Source organism: Eublepharis macularius, chromosome 2 (assembly GCF_028583425.1).
Source record: "Eublepharis macularius isolate TG4126 chromosome 2, MPM_Emac_v1.0, whole genome shotgun sequence".
Classification (NCBI taxonomy): domain Eukaryota; kingdom Metazoa; phylum Chordata; class Lepidosauria; order Squamata; family Eublepharidae; genus Eublepharis; species Eublepharis macularius.
Genome location: NC_072791.1, coordinates 22,535,662 through 22,552,667, shown reverse-complemented (window position 1 = coordinate 22,552,667; position 17,006 = coordinate 22,535,662).

Sequence of the window (17,006 nt, the reverse complement as noted above, 5' to 3'; positions counted from 1 at the left end):
TGGGCAGAAATCCTTGCATCTGTGGAAATGTTAATCTGGATCCAAGACAAGGGTTACAAACAATGAATGCATATATTAGTGAAACTAGCTTGGATCCTATGAACGAGTTCTGAGGTGTGCTAGATGCTGTGGAACACACTTCCTCTTTTGCTAAAACACCAATTTGCACAAGAGCAAAAAACACCCATTAGCACAAATGAAAACAAGTTATCCTGTGGAAGTTTTAGAGGAAGAGGGAGTGTGGTGCTCCATGTAGTGTTGGAAATGTCCTGGAGATTTTGGGGGACAGCAGGGTTTGGGGAGGGGATGGACCACAGCAGGGTATAATGCCATAGAGTCTACCCACCAAAAAAGGCATTTTTCTCCAGGGTAATTTATCTCTGCAGGCTGGAAATCAGTTGTAATTCTGGGACTTCTCCAGGCTCCACCTGGAGGCTACCAATCCTAGCTCCATGGCAGAGACTATCTAGTGCGCACATAACATGTTCATACAATTCAAACCATTGTTTTGCACTTTTAGGATTTTGTTTGAAATTTATGAAACAAGAAGAATGTATCTATATTTTTCCTTTCCTTTTTCTTTGTCTCACTTTTTGCCAGCAATCAAGTGGGATTGGGATTAGAATTGGGTAAGAAGCAGTTGAAAATTTTAAAGCTAAAATGGGCACAAACTGGAAAAAAAGGAACTGTGCGGTTCATGGTTCGTCGCATTTCATGAACCACGAACTTTCACAAACCTGCCCCGGTTTGCGAACCGGTTTGTTTGGTTCATGAAAACGTCACATCCAGGTCAGCAAATTGTCACTTCCGGGCCAGCAGAAGGCTACTTCTGGGTCAGCATAAGGTCTGCAGGAAGTCCATCCCCTGTTGCCTAGGAAACTGATTGATTGGCGCCAAGTTGTCTGCAGTGACAAACCAAAAAAAAAAACCCAAACAGACCAGCCTAAATTTCGTGGCAGTTCATCAGAAATGGGCTATAACGAACTGCCAATTCGCAAACCACGAATGTCCTAGCTGGTGATCATATTGACTTGCACTGTGTAATTCGTCTTGGGTCTCAGTAAGAAAGGCGAACAATCAATCGATCGATCGATCAATCAATCAAGCTTAATCTCCACTTTCTTCAAAAAGATGTCTTAATGAGCAATCCAAAACCAGCCTATTCCTACTCAATTGGATTTACTGCCCGGAAAGTGCTCTTAGAATCGTATCGTTTATGTTATGCTTATATTGATTTTATAATGAAATTGTTCATATTTAACTGGTGGCGAACTTCCCTGGCGATCTACATCCAGCAAAGCAGTCTAGAAATACTTAGAAAAACATAGAAACATAAATCTAGAAGTAACCCCAATGTCATCTAGTCCAACCTTCTGCTCAATGCAGGAAATTCACAGCTATCTCCCCTCCTCCCCTCCCCCAGTGATCCCTGCTCTATGGCCAGAGAAAGGCAAAAACCCCTCCAGGATCCCTGGCCAATCTGGGCTGGGGGGAAATTCCTTCCTGACTCCAGAGTGGTATTTGGCATTATCCTCGACATGTAAGAAAGGGCCACGAGAGCCTAGCACTGGCTCATCCCGTTATGCTCTCCCTCTTCTGGTCTGTGTTCATTCATGCTGAGTTGTAGAAACATCATTGTTGTCAGGTGGCCATCTGGCCTTTTCTTAAATACCTCTCAGGAAGGAGAGCTCACCACCTCCTGAGGAAGCCTATTCCACTGAGGAATCACTAATTGTCAGGAAGTTCTTCCTAATATTTAGCTGAAAATTCCTTTGCTTTAATTTTAACCTGTTGTTTCGGGTCTGACCCTCTGGGACAATGGAAAACAATTCCGCTCGATCCTATATGTGACAGCCCTTCAAATACTTGAAAAGGGCTATCTTATCACCTCTCAGCCACCTCTTCTCCAGGCTAAACATATCCAGCTCTTTCAACTTGGTATCCAGGCTAGAGATGGGCACAAACAGCAATAGGAACAAAAAAAAGCCATGAACAGCCCAATCTGCTGTTTGCGAACAAGCTGTTTGTGAGGCCCCATTCTAAACAAACAGGTGGTCGTTGCAAGCCTTGTTTGTTGCTTCATCAGCTGTTCGTCAAGCCAGACAGTCTGGCACCTGCAATCAATTCCCTTGGCAACGTAGGCAGGAATTGTCTGAACTCTGTCTGAACTCCTGCTGTTGCCCTGGAAATCCCAATCTAAGCCCAATTTCACTTGATAGGCAGATCTTCTAAGTGTGAAGCTCCAAATTTGTTACAAGGGAGCAAAGACCAGGGGGGAAGAGGAGGGCTCCCAGCTCTGGCTTTCTTTGCAGACAGTGGAGAGGGAGAAACAGCTGCTGTTGGCATTTTGATAGAGAGACAGGGTGAGTACATTGGAGCTTGAATTTTCTTTGTGTGTGGTGGGATAGGGATCTACCCCTTCAGGTTCCAGGGCTGCTTCCAGGCTCTGGGGCCAAGCTATTATTTATTATCGGTACCTTTCCTGGTGCCTGTTCAGGTCAGGTTTCTGGGAGTGGTGCGGTAGGGATCTTGACCAAACTTGGATGATGGCTGGAGGAGACCCTGCTGGCCCCCACGAACAGCCAACCATGAACATGTTCATGAACAGGGTCATGTTTGTGGTTGTTCGTGAGTCCCTGTTCGTGGATGGCAATGAACAATGAACATCATGGTTGTTGTGGATTTTCCGGGCTGTATAGCTGTGGTCTTGGCATTGTAGTTCCTACAATGGAACTACAATGCCAAGACCACGGCTATACAGCCCAGAAAATCCACAACGACCGTCGTTCTCCAGCCATGAAAGCCTTCGACAATATAATGAACATCATGTTCAGGTTTTTTTTCTGTTCGTGCCCATCTCTACTCCAGACCCCTCACCATCTTTGTTGCCCTCCTTTGGACACATTCCAGCTTGTCAACCTCCTTTTTAAACTGCGGTGCCCAAAACTGAACACAGTAATACTATTCTAAGCAAGGTCTCACAACAGCAGAATAAAGCAATCCTATCACTTCTCGTAGTCTGGACACTTTACTCCTGTTGATACATCCTAAAATCGCATTTGCCTTTTTAGCTGACTCATGTTCAGTGTATGATCTACTAGACCCCTTTCACATGTGCTACTGTCAAGACAAATCCCCCCATCCTATAACTATGCCTTTGATTTTTTTTCCTGACCTAAATGCAGAACTTTACATTTATCTTTGTTGAAATTCATTTTGTTAGTTTTAGCTCAGTTTTTCAGCCTGTCAAGATCACCTTGAATCTTAATTCTGTCTTCTCCTGTATTTGCAAATTGCAACCCCTCCCAATTTAGTACCATCTGCAAATTTAATAAGCATCCCCTCTATTCCTTCATCCAAGTCATTTATAAAGATGTTGAACACCACAGGGCCCAGGACAGATCCCCGAGGCACTCCACTCGTCACTCCTCTCCAAGAGGATGAGGAACCATTTACAAGCACTCTTTGAGTGCGATCTGTCAACCAGTTAAAAATCCACCTAACAGTAGCTGGATCCAAACTGCATTTTACCAATTTATCAATAACGAAATAAAATGTAAATGTTATAAAGTAGTGGGTGAAACCTTTTCTATTTTAGAGATAAAATAGAGATGAATTTATTTATGTATGTATGGTTGCTGTTAAACGCATGGGTATTTGTAAAGAAAAAGTGACAGTCTTCTGTTGCGGGTGGGGGGGAATTATTCTTAACTGAGGTTTGAGGTAATCTTAAATCTTTCCTGTTCCCTCGACATTTTTGTTGGTTAGGAGCAATTTCAAAGCAATTTGAAATCCTTGGAAAAAGGGACAGATTGCCACCTTCTGTGGGAAAAGCTTGTGGGAGAAGGGAAATGCCAGAGGGCTCCCCCTCTATTTTACAGGCGCCAGTTCCCAGCCTGAAAGAGACTGGAACGCAGGGAAGCTTCTGCTGCGTAGAAGCCAGAGGGAGATCTGCAGTGAGTGAACAGCAAGGCCTTTCCCTCTTCGTTACGCTGCATTCCTGGGAAGCTTTGAAAAACAGAAAAGGAAAAAAAGAGAGGGCGATTTAGGCAAACTCTTCCCCTTTTCCATGAACTCCTTCACTTTATGGCCTATGGCCAACGTAAAACCTAGAAAATCAGATTAGTTGTTTCAGTGTTTGCATTCATTCAAATAATAGTCGTACATGCATACCACAGCAAAATACTGCTTTGGTATGTGTAGAGGTCTATTAACTACCACAACGTTCCTAAGCACTAAAATTCAAAGGTGCTTCCACGTGGAGATTTTACTCCATTCTTTCCCTTCTCATCTTTCGTTTCCCCCACTCTCTTACCTCTGGCGTTCTTTTTGCATTTTTGGTACCTGCAGTCAGTACACCACTATAGTGTTTTAACTTAATACTGATAACTTCCTTTTAAAAAATCTGCAAAAAGCCCACCTGTGGGGGAGGGAGGATGGTGAGCAGGAGGAGAAATGGTGCCACAGTTGTGAGTGGGAGATAGGGAAATCCACGTTTCCATCCCATACTTTCTCAAACTCACTTTGAGAACAATGCATGTTTGGGAAAAGTTGAAATTGTATCAGGGGAAAACCTGAAGGTGGTGGAAACAGGTTGATGTCTTGCAAGAAGGTAAAATTAAATCAAATCCGCAATGTGTTTGTTTGGGGTTTTTTTGGTGGGAGGGGGAGACACACAGAGCAAAAGCTCTGTGAGGAGCAACATTTATTATCATTGGGATGTATCCTGAGCTAAGCATGGAGACTTCCTTTTCTGCCAGAGGAATCCTCCTTCCACTGAAAGATCCACGTTTGCTGTGGCAGGATACAAGCTAAAAGCTAAATAGTAAAGAGTCCAGTAGCACCTTTAAGACTAACCAACTTTATTGTAGCGTAAGCTTTTGAGAACCACAGCTCTCTTCGTCAGATGCATCAACGAAGAGAACTGGGGTTCTTGAAAGCTTATGCTACAATAAAGTTGGTTAGTCTTAAAGGTGCTGCTGGACTCTTTACTATTTTGCAACTACAGACTAACTCCTCTGAAGCTGCAGCTTTTAATGTAGACATATTATCTACTGTGTCATCTGCTGTTTCCAAGGTCTTTAACAGAAGCTCAGATTTTGTATTGTTTAGCCTTAAATATTTTATTGATTTGCAAAGCAAAGGTGCAGGCTGGTTACAGATTTTGGGGGACTCTAGGCAGAGAGTGCCTAGGGACCCCCTCCTCTCGTCTGCCTACCACAAGCCCCCCCATGCCTCCTTTCTCACCTGCTGACTCATATGCCTGCACATCCTTCCCCCATCCTCTCACAAGCCCTCTAACTGCCTGCGCCCACAGATGCTTGCACCACCCACAAACCCATTCCCGGTGATGCCGGGCAGTGCCTATGGTTGGAGGCATGGATGCCGGAATGCTTGCAAGCAACTGAGTGGGGGGAAAGCTGGTGGGCAGCAGGGGAGGTGTGTGGTCAATGGCGGTGGGCCCCACCAGAAGCTCTGGACCCTGGCAGCTGTACCACCTTTGGGTACATTAACATCGACCCTGCAAAAATGTCTGGTGAAGAAGTCTGATATTACCTAGAAACTTGAGTCCTGCAAACAACATTAAAAACCGGGAGCCAAGCTTGCTAGAGCAGATCAAAACACTTCGCGTTGGGGCTCAGCTCTCTGCAAGCTAAATTCACTTGTACTTTACATCCTCCACTGCTCAGGGCCAAACGGCATATGATTTCTAATGGGTTGGGTGAGTCCAGGTTTTCTGGATCTGACTCACTTTCCCTGCAGCCACATAGGGGCTGTGGAGAATGTTTGAAGAGGAAGATTCAGCGCTGTCCCTTTCCTCAGGTTTCAGAGGGGGACAAACCAAGGAGCTAGAAAGATAGAGAGGTCAGGGCACTCTGTTTAGTGCTCTGACTATCCTTTGATATGTAGATTGCTATTCTCAGGATTTCCTCCTCCTGACTCCCTCCCTCTCACCTCTTCTCTTCCTGGCTTTGTTCCAGGCAACACCTCTCTCCTTCTCCTCCCTCTATCTTGGCAGCATGGATGCAGGCCTTGTCCTGCCATCCATGCCCACCCTTAGACTAGATAGGTAGGTATGTAAAGGTAGTCCCCTGTGCAAGCGCCCAGACATTACTGACCCATGGTGGGACGTTGTATCACGTTTTCTTGGCAGACTTTTTACGGGGTGGTTTGCCATTGCCTTCCCCAGACTAGATAGGTAGATAGGCTCCATCTTCCTAACAGAGTATGGAGTTCCTACAATAAAGAATTCTTATTTCCTTTCTACATATAAGTAAGTGTATGCTTTGGTATTTTCTTTCCTGTACACACACCAGCCAGCAGAACCAGCTCACAACCCCCTATAATCATGCTTCCTCTGCTAAGCGATAGATTCTACTAATGGCTCAAACATGGAATACTTTAATTAGGTTTCTGGGACCAACATATGATTTATTTATCAAGGAACATCATTGTAAAAGTCTGCAAAGGCCCAATTGGGCTGGGGACCGCAGAGTGGGGGGGGGGCTCCTGCCTTCCCTGTTAGCCTTTTCCTAAAAGGCCTCATGGGGTGTAGGTTGCACCATTTTGGACTACGCTTTGTTGTTACAGAACTTCAATTGCAACGGAAAACCACACTTGCATTTATGCCGAGATGCCCCTGGATACCAAAGGAAGGGGCAGAAGCCTCTTAAATGTCACTAAATGCAAAAGCTCATAAAATACAAATGCAAGATGATTCATAAGGCCAAAGTACAGTGATGGGTGGCAGCTGGTTAAGGAAATGCCACTCCCACGGTAGAAATGGCATATGTTCCAGCTCAGTATCTTGGTATTTCGCTTGGATTAATAGAAATCACGTCGTTTGAAACTTTCTGTCAATCAAAAGTCTTCTGAATGCTTAAAAACATGTTAGGTTTGAACAATGCTCCAAGATCAATCTGTTGCTACATATATATTGTGTGTGCACTCACTCCACTCATACTTCTCTTGCCAAAGAGGCAGATTATAATAAATTGCAAAAAGTACACTGTTTTGAAGACCCAGAAGATGCTGAACTGTGTATGTATTTATGTGCCTTCAAGTCACAACTGATTTATGGCAACCCCAGCAAGGGGCTTTCAAGATAAGTGAGATGCAGAGGTGGTTTGGCATTACCTTCTTCTGCAGAGTCTTCTTTGGTGGTTGCCCATCCAACCACCAACTCTGCTTAGCTTCTGAGATCTGACAAGATCAGGCTATACCATGCTGCCTTCCCTCTCTATGCCTAGAAATTAACAAAAGAGAGAGGTGTGGAGCAAACTAGCAAAACGAACTATATAACCGCACCCTACTAACTACGCTATATCAATAAAGAACTATTCAACAGTTTTTTAATCAAGAGCTTTCATGAAGCAAATTGTGCCCAGTTGATACAAGTATATACATAATTTATTTTTGATTGATATAGCGTAGTATTTTTATTGATACAGCGTAGTTAGTAGGGTGCGGTTATATAGTTCCCTCTCTATGCACCTATGAAATTTTATCCCAACCTTCCTCCTCCTCCATCATCATCATCATCATCATCATCATCATCCAACAATATTTGATTTATATACTGCCCTTCAGGACAACTTAATGCCCACTCAGAGTGGTTTACAAAGTATGTTATTATTATCCTCATGACAATCACCCTGTAAGGTGGGTGGGTCTGAGAGAGTTCTGAGAAGCTGCGACTGACTCAAGGTCACCAGCTGGCTTTAAGCGGAGGAGTGGGGAATCAAACCTGGTTCTCCAGATTAGAGCCCTGCCATTCTTAACCACTACACCAAACTGCAGAGGCCATGAACTCATGATCTCTGCAAGAGTCCCATAGCAGAGACTAGGCCAACTGGAACCAAGGTCACCTAATAAACAAAGTAGCTGAACAAGGATTTGACCCTCGCAGACTTGATTAAGAGCCTAGGGGTTATACTGGATCCAGTATTGCTGCTAGAGAAGCAAGTTAATGCTGCAGCTGCAAAAAAGGCCTTCTTCCAACTCAGTGTATCCCACTCAGACGGCCCCCTACCTTGACATGGGTGATCTGGTCACCTGGATCCACACCATGGTAACATTGAGACTGGACTACTGTAATACACTCTACATAGGTCTCCCCTTGAAGTCATCTTGGAGACTCCAGCTGGTACAGAACTCCATGGCTCAATTATTATCAGAAGCTAGGCAGAACATGCGTATCACCCCTATTTTGCAGTTAATCCATAGGCTACCCATCAGTTACTGAACTCAGTTCAAGGTTTTGGCTATCACATACAAAGCCCTTCATGGAGTCCATGGACCTATATTGGACTGCATCTCTCCCTATGCTCCACCTCACCAGCTTCACTTACCTGAACAGGGCCTTCTGCAGGTACCATCCTACAAACGGGCAAAATCAGCAGCTGCCTGTAAATGTGCGTTCTCTGGGGTGGCTCCTTATGGAATGGCCTGCCTGATGGGGTTAGGAAATCTCCCATTTCCCTGGCTTTCCATAAGCTATGCAAAACTAAATTATTCAGGAGCATTTTTTCACTCAGGTTATAGGACTGCCCTATAACAAAATGGCTCAGAGAGATGCGTCCGTAAAGCGATAGGGACTGTAGACTATTCTACTGCGTACTTTCTGTTGCTGTAAGTATTATCCTACTGGGCAATTTCTGTGTTGTTTAATATATCAGACTGCTTATGTTTTGATCCAGCATTGTTTCAGTTCTGTAGTTGGACTTATGCTTGTTTTCAGATTTCTGCAATCCATACCCGATTGTGTTTTTTATTCAAATCCCAGCTGTTGATTGTATTGACTTACACTGTGTGTAGTCTACCTTGAGAAAGGTTGACTATAAACAAAACAACCTGGTTGTCCCTGGCCCTAGCCTGATATGCTAAAGGCAGCTTTGTCTTTTGAAAGCTCATACCTTGGAAATCTGGTTGGTCTTTAAGGTGCTATTGGACCCAGATCTTCTGCTTCAACTACTCGACAGTGGTTCTTATCTTTTAATGTAAGGTAAACTAGCCAGAGTGAGAATGAGAAAAACATGAATGTTAGCCAGCTGGCTTGGTATTCCTTCCCAGGCACAGTGGAATTTACTGCTAGCCCATATTTCTTTTCCCGCCGTGACTTTATCAACTGCATGACATGTGTAAATTCAGTAGGTACAGCTCTCCCCATCATTGCAGCTCTAATCAGGGAAAAGACTTTCTAATATTGAATGTCTCTGTGACGTACCGCTGTTAAGTGGTCCAAACTCTCCCGCCGGGCAAGATGCCGAAATTCTTCCTTTCCTGGAACTCTGGAAAGAATAGCAGCTTTTTCAAAGAATGGGCCTGGCACCTCCCCTCCCACCTTAAAACTACTGGGTTACAATTCTACACACTGCTAGAAAGTAATTCACATGCTACAAAGCCTGCCTGGTGCACACACGGACTGTAGACCACCAGGGCAGTGCAAAGCAGAGTCGTACCCTCGGGCTTCCCTTTCTTTAAGACTGAACTGCAGGCGAGTGCTGGGAACGTCATTTCCAGGCACATGAAGGCCCATTTCAGAAAGGATCCAGAGGAGTTAGCCATGTTAGTCTGTAGTTGCAAAATAGCAAAAGAGTCCAGCAGCACCTTTAAGACCAGGGCTTTTTTTCAGTGGGAACGCAGTGGAACGGAGTTCCGGCACCTCTCGTGACTGATGGCCCCACCCCCCTGATCTCCAGATTAAGGTCAGTTCCCCTGGAGGAAATGGCCATTTTGTAAGGGGGCTCGTGTGTTTCTCCCTCATTTTTCTCTTGAGAGTTCCACCACCTCTTTTCCCAGAAAAAAGCCCTGTTTAAGACTAACCAACTTTATTGTAGCATAAGCTTTCCAGAACCACAGCTCTATTCGTCAGATGTATCTGATGAAGAGAGCTATCGTTCTTGAAAGCTTATGCTACTGGACTCTTTACTATTTTGCAATTCAGAATGGGATCATAACAGGCAGGGAGAAGGAGCTTAAGTAGTCCCTCCTGTGCCATTTTCTTGACTGGAAATGGCTCTGGGGAGATGCTATTTGCCCTGCTGGGGAAACATGTACTGAGTGCTACACATGTCAGCTGGGCAAATAGCGTATCCATGAGCCATTTCAGGTTGGGAAAATGGTGTGTATGTGTGGTGGTGAGCTTAGCCTCCTTTCCCCATGCATTGTGATTCAATGCACTGGAAATTAAGTTCCCGGCATAGAATACCCAGACCATATCAGCTGATGTTCTGCTCCGTAACATATGAATCTTTCTGGAATACTCTAAGATACCTGCAATTTCCCCTAGCTGGAGCAAAAGCAGCCTGCTGTGAGTGGTGGGTGGCATTTTCCTGTGAGAAAATGGCAGGGGAGGAAAGGGTTAAAATTCCCCTCCCCTCCCTTTCCAGTTCTCCTCCTTTATCAAGCAATGCAGGCAGCTAATGTATTGTCGAAGGCTTTCACGGCCGGAGAACGATGGTTGTTGGGGGTTTTCCGGGCTGTATTGCCGTGGTCTTGGCATTGTAGTTCCTGACGTTTCGCCAGCAGCTGTGGCTGGCATCTTCAGAGGTGTAGCACCAAAAGACAGAGATCTCTCAGTGTCACAGTGTGGACCTACATCTTTTCCACACTGTGACACTGAGAGATCTCTGTCTTTTGGTGCTACACCTCTGAAGATGCCAGCCACAGCTGCTGGCGAAACGTCAGGAACTACAATGCCAAGACCACGGCAATACAGCCCGGAAAACCCCCAACAACCATCGCAGGCAGCTAAGTTTGCAAAAGGGAAAGAAAATAATTTAAAAATAAACAGGGGGGAGGAAGGAGGTAAGGGTAGGTAAGCATTTGCTTTGTATGCAAAAGGCCAGAACAATCCCAAACAAATAAAATTCAAGGATCGCAGGGGAAAGGAACTGGAAAAGAGCCTTCTCTACCTGAGAACCGGGAGAACAGCTGCCGGTCAGGACAGATAATATCGGGGCAATGACCAGCTTGGTATTAAGCAGGTTAATGTAATGACTACGGTCTACATGAATTCCTGTCCCCCCAAAACCCTATTGCCACTGAAAATAAAACAACCCCCATCCTGGTTTGAGAGGATCATACACAGTCAAGGTTGTTGCCTGTTTTTTTTTTACTCTAACATCAACCTGGCAGTTTATTTATTTATTTATGGATTTCATTTACCCCCTACCTTTCTCCCCAAAATGGAGAGCCAAAGTGGAATGCAGCCTTTTCCTCTCCTCCATTTTATCCTCCCAACAACCCTGTGAGGTAGGTTAGGCGGAGGGTGTGTGACTGGCCCAAGGTCACCCAGCAAGCTTCCGTGGCAGAGCAGGGATTCGAACCTGCGTCATCTAGATCCTAGTTGAATTACTCCTAGAATCCAAAAAGAGGGAGGAAAGGGAAGTTCCAGCTCTAGAACAAAAATGATTATTGTGGTGCCACTTTTTTCTACAAGGATCCTATGTGTGAAAAGTAGATATTCCACAGGTACAACCTTTCCCCGTTACCTAATTTCTATGTGAAGAAAAGCATAGAATTTCTGCCACTTAACCACTCCTGTAAAAAGCACATAATCGAGTTGTTGTTGTGGGGGAGGGGGAAACTAGTAGGAAGCCTACCAGGATTTTAATGCATATTACTCTGCCGTTTTAACTAATAAATATATGTTGTTGGAATGCTTAATTATTGTAATGAACCAGGCTTGAAAAACTTAGGAGCACAACAGAATGCTAGAGAGCTTAGGAAATGGAGTGAAATCTGCCTGGCTTTGGTGCTCAGGGTCTCTCTACAGGAGACATCTGACATGTGAAGAACACATGTTGGGAGATGCAATGGTAGCTGGGAAAGGTAGTTTAAAAAGACAGAGCCAATGGCAGGGCAGAGGCTTTGCTATACACTGGAGCTGTGTGAAGGGGCTGTGAAATGCCAGAAGGGAATCTTCAGCCCGTTGTAACCTCTTCAGGTCCATTCCTGGCTCTGGACCGTTCCTCACTGCCCTCTGGTTGCCCATCCACACAATTTTAGACTGGAGATGTGAAACTGACTGAGCTTTCTGGGAGGCGAATATTAAATTAACAAACTCTATGAGGAGTGATCTCCACCTGCTCTGTCTTTTTAAAATACACTTCCTGGCTAGCATTGCGTCTCCCTATACTTGACGAATATGCACCGAGGCATCTCGTGTAGAGAGACTTTCCATTATATGAACCTCTCCCAGGGGCAGTTGGCTGTGGCTCAATTTTAATGTGACACTTTATGTACAGAACCAAGCTGGAACTTAACCATGCAGTATCCCATGTCCTTGGCAAGATGTATACACTAACAGGGCAATCCTAATCAGAGTTACACCAGTCTAACCCTATTGAAATTAATGAATTTAGACTGGAGTAACTCTGCTTAAGATTGCAGTGTTATTCACCTGTTCCTTGTGCATGCAACATGAAAATACCGGTCCTCTGGGGTCACAGACTTCTGTATAGTGATGTTGCAATGTGCATGTGGCAATCTAGTTTAAAAATAGGGAGCCCTGTGTGGATACAAGTGCGGTTGTGAGATGTCTCAATTAGTATTTTGTATTTTGAAAAATACTCATAGAAAAATAAAGAATTAAAAAAAAATACTCATAGAAGTTTACAAAAACTATTAAATAACATGACCATTAAAAACAATCTCCAAAGTGCAGGGTTGCCAATCTCCTAGTGGAGGCTGGAAATCTCCCAGAATTACAACTGATCTTCGAACAACAGAGATCAATGCCCCTGGAGAAAATGGCTGCATTGGAGGCTGGACTCTATGGAATTAAGCTCCACTGAGGTTTCTCCCCTCCCTAGGCTCCACCCGTATCCCATATCTGAAGGAATTTCCCAGTGCAGTAACGGGGTAACCCTACCAAAGCAGCATAACTTACTACCAATCTCATAAAAGCATCTGGGGGGAAATGACTAAAACCTTCTGATCAGAAAAACAGAAGAAAGAGCCCTTATTTAAAGCTCTCATTAAAAACCAACATTGGATAGTGGTTAGAGTGTTGAACTGGGATCTGAGGGACTCAGGTTCGAGGCCGTTACCACACGGCTTACCTTGTTCCGGAAAACAGCGAAATCTTGCGCAAAATCGTGCGAGAAGACACTGTTATCGCGTCTTCTCGAGCAATAACAGCATCTTCTTGTGCGATTTCATGCAAGATTTCGCTGTTTTCCGGAACAAGGTAAGCCGTGTGGAAACGGCCCGAATCTCCATTCTGCCACGAAGCTTGCTGGCTGACCTTGGGCCAATCTCTCTGAGCCTAACCCCATTTCAAAGGGTGGTTGTTGCTATAAGGATAATGGAAGAGAGAAGGATTATATGATATATTGTTTTGGGTCTCTATGGAGGACTAAAGCAGGGTATAAATTCCTAAATAAATAAATAAAAAGCCAACCAACTGAAAACCATTAAAAACGACCAGAAGTGACTAAAGGCAAGGCTGAGTAAAACTTCTACTTCCTACTTGAAATATGGGACTCGTGTAATCAAGTGGGCCTCCAAAGGGAGGGAGTTCCATGGTGTTTGGGTGAACACCTTGTCTCTGTTCGATGACCATCTGGCATCCATCTGTGTTGCAATCTAGCACACAAACCTCAGGCTGCAGTAAGCAAGGCAGATTGCCCGTCTGTCTCTCATAGGCAGTTCCAAACATCCTGACCCGCTCCCCCAATGTTTTGTATACTTTAGAGCAGTGGTGCTCGCCCCACAGCTCGCAAAGAGCCACATTCACATTCACCATCAACCAAAAGAGTTGCATGAAGACAACTGCATGCCCTTGCGCTGCCCCACCAAACACACACTTACAATAGCAAGATTCGGGTCCAGTAGCACCTTAAAGACCAACTGCATTTCCATGGCACGACCTTTCAATGGTCTCTTCATTACATATATGACAAAGAGAGCATTGACTCTGGAAAAATCATACCCTGTAAATCTAGTGGGTCTTTAAGATGATACTGGACCTGAATCTTGGTCTTCTACTCCAGACCAACACAGCTACCCACCTGAAACTACACTTACAATAATATCTGATACACTTGTTAATATTAAAGTAGAATACCTCTGAAAGTGTAGGTTGTCTCTTCCCTTCGCTGCTGAATCTTACCTAACTTTATTGTAACTTCCCTCCTTGCCCTCTCTCTGCCACAAGACACAGCAGATCAGGTGAGAGAGTGAGATTGCCAAGGAACCCAGAGGAGAGCAAGTTGGCCATCACCACTGGACTGTGGTCAATTTGTGTCTTTTCCTAGGTGGCCGTTGTAGTGGTGATGTACTCTCTCCTGTGACTTAACTTGCTGTCCTCCTTACAGCCACCCAGCTGCTGGGATGAGTATGCAGACACTGTAGAGAAGGTTTTTTTCAAAAAGAGAGAGGATGTGCCTTTTACTTCCATCCCTGGCACAAGGCCCACAGGGACGTTAGCAGTTTATGCATCCTTTGGTTCCTCCAGTGTTTCAAGCTGGGAATCACCTGCCGACCACAAACCCTACTGGACAATGGCCTTGGAAAGTTCCTGGAACACAAGGTGGGTGTCACATTGGGGAATGGTGCTCAGAAGAGCCACATGTGGCGTGCCAAACAGACATGTGTGGCTCACGAGCCACTGAACAGCATTGCTTTAGGGTGACCAGAAACGGAACTCAGGATGGAGCTATGCAGATACAGACTCGGAGGGTTCTCAGTTATTCCCATTCATTACTATGGGACAAGAGCCCTGACCTGCATAGCCCAGGTGAGCCTGATCTCATCAGATCTCAGAAGCTAAGCCTTGGTTAGTAATTGGATGGGAGACCTCCAACGAAGACCAGGGTTGCAGAGGCAGGCAATGGCAAACCATCTCTGCTAGTCTCTTGCCATGAAAACCACACCAGGGGTTGCCATCAGTCTGCTATGACTTGAGGGCACTCTATACCACCACTATGGGACAAAATAAACAATCAGCATCCCACAAGATTGGGAATGAGTATATTCTCCCCCTCAAAAAAACAAAAACAAAAAAAACCCTGAGTGGGAACACTTTTAGGCCCCATCCCATTGGTGACCCTGAGTCTATATAAAGACTCTTATGTTAATAACTGGATGCGATTCCAGTTATTAATATTAACCCTCCTTACATTTAATATAAAAATCCCTTACATTTAATATTTAAAAAACCCTTACATTATCAAGGCTGAAAATCTGCCTTGTACCCGGTATCGGATTTCCTAAATTTTGCTGGCAGGTGTTCCAATAGGGTATAAAAACAATGCCCGTAGTGATGGGTATTTTGCTAGTTTGAACTCAACAGAACGGTCATAAATGTACAACAGACTATTTTAATTCCTTGCAATTCTAAATCCAGTGACTTGTGAAAACATAAAACAGGGAATGTTATTGATTCCTGATTGATCCATTATTCTGAAAATGAATGTAACTAATAAACAAATGGTGTGTTTGTTTCCTATGCATGATTAATAAAGAGCTCTGTGTTAGGGAGTCACAAATATTTTTAAAATGGATCTGAGCGCTGGAGGTCAGAGTTGAGTCCTTGTTTGATCTCCTCTATACAGAGGTGGACAATTAAAACGGACAGGGGTCTTTGCAGTTGGAGTATTCCAACTTTGGAATGCCCTCCCCAGCCATGATGGCTGCTGTGTTTACTAAGCTTTGGATGCCAAGTTAAAACGCATTTATTATCCCAGGCTCTTCTTTTGTTTTGTTTTTTGCTGATAGAGGTTTTGTCTCCATCTCTCCTTCGCTGTTCTAATGTGATTTATGTGTTGGATTTATTATTGTATTACTGGATTGACATAAAATGTTCACTGAGCTTAAGTTATTTATAAGCTAGGGCCCTGTTAGGATTTGAGAGACGAGAGAAACAATCTGAACCCCTTCACGCACATTTTTTACTCTGGGATTCTGTGAGCTGCCACGAGTCTGAGCAGACAAATTTCCAATCTCTCCTGCTCCTTACCTTCAACTAGTGCTCAGTTGCTCTCAATGTTCTGTTTTCCTGGAAAATATTCAGTCCTCATCAAGACTTTAATGTGTTTTGGCGGGAGGTCTTCTGTTGGTTAATTTACAAAGTCCGGCTGTAGAGTCTCCTGATACCATGTCCGTGGGTGGCCTAGGTTTGTGATTGAAATGGGGGCCAGCCTCTCTAGTATTGGATATAGTGAGGATCTTCCCTCTGTATATTTTGCTGCTGTTATTTTTAGAATCTTGCCATTTTAAATTTTGCACACCTATGTTTTATCATCTGCTATTTGTCTCGCTGTTTTTTTGGGGGGGGGCATTTTAAAATTTGCAAAAGTGTTATCTATTTTTAATGGTATTTTTAACTTTTGTTGTAAGCAGCCTTGGAAATCAAGCGGAGGAATAAGCAAGCATAATCAAATCAACATTATCTCTGGGTTTGTAGTCTGATTCTCCCCCCCCCCCCGCCCCTAGGCCCAGGGGTAGGGATATATTGTTTGTCATTTAAAAACTGTAATTTGTCACAAGAGATTTGTATCTTTCTGAGTAACGGCTACATATTTTTTAGTTTAAAATACTCAGTTATCTGGATCTGCTAATTTTATGGACTCGTTTAATTATTATTATTCTGGTTTTTTCACATGCATCACCCCAGCAGATATTTCCCTTGAATGAAAAAGAAGGAAGTGATGCAAAATTATCTAGTCATTTTTGAGATCAAATGAAATGCATAAAGCTTTGTACAAATATATCACACCTTGTAGGAACTGGATGTGGAACTTGCCGGGGCTGGTGTACGTGTTCACAAACTTCAAATACAATTGCAGCTCTGGAATAGGGATGGCCAGTTGTTTAGTTTGAGGTCCACTTACTTCTCGTATGGGAAGAAGGAACTTAAGGTTTCCCTCCATGCTGTTATACTGCCCTGAAATGGCCACAGGGAGCTACTATATATACCCCATTAAGAGGTTGCATGTGTAAAGGTGAGTTACATGTAAGTTTCTCCATGGGGCAAACAGAAGTGCCTAACGCCATTC